Raw genomic sequence first — 3,529 nt, forward strand, 5'->3', positions numbered from 1 at the left:
TCTATGCTTACTCGTACACATTCTCTGTCAATAGGTTTAAGATCGGGCATTCTACCATATCATTGCCTTAATGCTTTCAAATCAAGGCTACCAGGGTAGCCTAATTGCGTTCGAAACTCAACTTGTGAGCTGTCGGCCCTAGAAGTTTTTTAGGCTGCTAGGACCTCTCTCTATATTTTGCCTTTGGACTTCTCGAAGCTCAACTTGTGAGCAGTTCCATGCACCACTACCCGTATCTCTTAGCTTAGTTCTAGCCATGTGCGTTCAAAGCTCAACGTTAAGCTGTGTCCTGCACCACAATCGTTATATAATAAGCTTATCTCTAAGCTTTTTTGCGTTCAATGCTCAACGTTAAGCTATCCCTTCGCTTAGAACCTCGCTCTACATTTTGCCTTTGGACTTCTCGAAGCTCAACTTGTGAGCAGTTCCATGCACCACTATAGGTATCTCTTAGCTTAGTTCTAGCCATGTGCGTTCAAAGCTCAACGTTAAGCGGCCTCATGCACCACAACCCTTGTATCTTAAGCTTATCTCTAAGCTTTTTTGCGTTCAATGCTCAACGTTAAGCTATCCCTTCGCTTAGAACCTCGCTCTATATTCAACTTTCAGATACCTCAAAGCTCAACTTATGTGGTCTGCTATTGCTCTTGAACGGGTACAATATCTGACAGAGGGGGGTTTTTGGCCCAAATTATGCATTATTAGTTTAACCTCCGTCGCAGAACCACATTTGACCAGGTCGAGAAAAAAATTTTTTCGTGACGACCTGGTCCCCCATAGTAGGGAATGAACATGACATCTTAACCATATTTGACCATTTTCAAATTTCTCGTCGCGGAATCATGACTTTGCTAGTAAAATTTGTTCCGGGTAGGGACCTCCCATACAAAATTTTCATCGCTCCAAAAGTGATTTCGTTTCACTTTTCAACATTTACAAGGTCCATAAATCATGTTTTGAGACGATATGGAAAAAAAAATTTTTTGCCCGTCTCGACCAACTCGACCGATGGTGACCACAGCAGGGTGCTCCATACAAATTTTCCTTATGTGGAATTTTCAGTGTAAAATAAGGTTTCTCCAATCGATCGCGGGTTTCACTTTTCATCATTTGCTAGGTCTAACTATGATGTTTTGAGTGGTCCCGCAAAAATTTTTTCTCTTGGCCAGTCGACCCTTTCGTCCATGTCGGTGTGTTCTGCAGTAGGGTGCTCCATACAAATTTTCCTTATGTGGAATTTTTCAGTGTAAAATAAGGTTTCTCCAATCGATCGCGGGTTTCACTTTTCATCATTTGCTAGGTCTAACTATGATGTTTTGAGTGGTCCCGCAAAAATTTTTTCTTGGACCGGGCCTTCCTTCCCGGCCCTGTCGGTGTGCTCTGCAGTAGGGTGCTCCATACAAATTTTCCTTATGTGGAATTTTTCAGTGTAAAATAAGGTTTCTCCAATCGATCGCGGGTTTCACTTTTCATCATTTGCTAGGTCTAACTATGATGTTTTGAGTGGTCCCGCAAAAATTTTTTCTTGGACCGGGCCTTCCTTCCCGGCCCTGTCGGTGTGCTCTGCAGTAGGGTGCTCCATACAAATTTTCCTTATGTGGAATTTTTCAGTGTAAAATAAGGTTTCTCCAATCGATCGCGGGTTTCACTTTTCATCATTTGCTAGGTCTAACTATGATGTTTTGAGTGGTCCCGCAAAAATTTTTTCTTGGACCGGGCCTTCCTTCCCGGCCCTGTCGGTGTGCTCTGCAGTAGGGTGCTCCATACAAATTTTCCTTATGTGGAATTTTTCAGTGTAAAATAAGGTTTCTCCAATCGATCGCGGGTTTCACTTTTCATCATTTGCTAGGTCTAACTATGATGTTTTGAGTGGTCCCGCAAAAATTTTTTCTTGGACCGGGCCTTCCTTCCCGGCCCTGTCGGTGTGCTCTGCAGTAGGGTGCTCCATACAAATTTTCCTTATGTGGAATTTTTCAGTGTAAAATAAGGTTTCTCCAATCGATCGCGGGTTTCACTTTTCATCATTTGCTAGGTCTAACTATGATGTTTTGAGTGGTCCCGCAAAAATTTTTTCTTGGACCGGGCCTTCCTTCCCGGCCCTGTCGGTGTGCTCTGCAGTAGGGTGCTCCATACAAATTTTCCTTATGTGGAATTTTTCAGTGTAAAATAAGGTTTCTCCAATCGATCGCGGGTTTCACTTTTCATCATTTGCTAGGTCTAACTATGATGTTTTGAGTGGTCCCGCAAAAATTTTTTCTTGGACCGGGCCTTCCTTCCCGGCCCTGTCGGTGTGCTCTGCAGTAGGGTGCTCCATACAAATTTTCCTTATGTGGAATTTTTCAGTGTAAAATAAGGTTTCTCCAATCGATCGCGGGTTTCACTTTTCATCATTTGCTAGGTCTAACTATGATGTTTTGAGTGGTCCCGCAAAAATTTTTTCTTGGACCGGGCCTTCCTTCCCGGCCCTGTCGGTGTGCTCTGCAGTAGGGTGCTCCATACAAATTTTCCTTATGTGGAATTTTTCAGTGTAAAATAAGGTTTCTCCAATCGATCGCGGGTTTCACTTTTCATCATTTGCTAGGTCTAACTATGATGTTTTGAGTGGTCCCGCAAAAATTTTTTCTTGGACCGGGCCTTCCTTCCCGGCCCTGTCGGTGTGCTCTGCAGTAGGGTGCTCCATACAAATTTTCCTTATGTGGAATTTTTCAGTGTAAAATAAGGTTTCTCCAATCGATCGCGGGTTTCACTTTTCATCATTTGCTAGGTCTAACTATGATGTTTTGAGTGGTCCCGCAAAAATTTTTTCTTGGACCGGGCCTTCCTTCCCGGCCCTGTCGGTGTGCTCTGCAGTAGGGTGCTCCATACAAATTTTCCTTATGTGGAATTTTTCAGTGTAAAATAAGGTTTCTCCAATCGATCGCGGGTTTCACTTTTCATCATTTGCTAGGTCTAACTATGATGTTTTGAGTGGTCCCGCAAAAATTTTTTCTTGGACCGGGCCTTCCTTCCCGGCCCTGTCGGTGTGCTCTGCAGTAGGGTGCTCCATACAAATTTTCCTTATGTGGAATTTTTCAGTGTAAAATAAGGTTTCTCCAATCGATCGCGGGTTTCACTTTTCATCATTTGCTAGGTCTAACTATGATGTTTTGAGTGGTCCCGCAAAAATTTTTTCTTGGACCGGGCCTTCCTTCCCGGCCCTGTCGGTGTGCTCTGCAGTAGGGTGCTCCATACAAATTTTCCTTATGTGGAATTTTTCAGTGTAAAATAAGGTTTCTCCAATCGATCGCGGGTTTCACTTTTCATCATTTGCTAGGTCTAACTATGATGTTTTGAGTGGTCCCGCAAAAATTTTTTCTTGGACCGGGCCTTCCTTCCCGGCCCTGTCGGTGTGCTCTGCAGTAGGGTGCTCCATACAAATTTTCCTTATGTGGAATTTTTCAGTGTAAAATAAGGTTTCTCCAATCGATCGCGGGTTTCACTTTTCATCATTTGCTAGGTCTAACTATGATGTTTTGAGTGGTCCCGCAAA

The sequence above is a fragment of the Anopheles marshallii genome (assembly GCF_943734725.1).
Source record: "Anopheles marshallii chromosome X unlocalized genomic scaffold, idAnoMarsDA_429_01 X_unloc_32, whole genome shotgun sequence".
NCBI classification, from domain to species: Eukaryota; Metazoa; Arthropoda; class Insecta; order Diptera; family Culicidae; genus Anopheles; species Anopheles marshallii.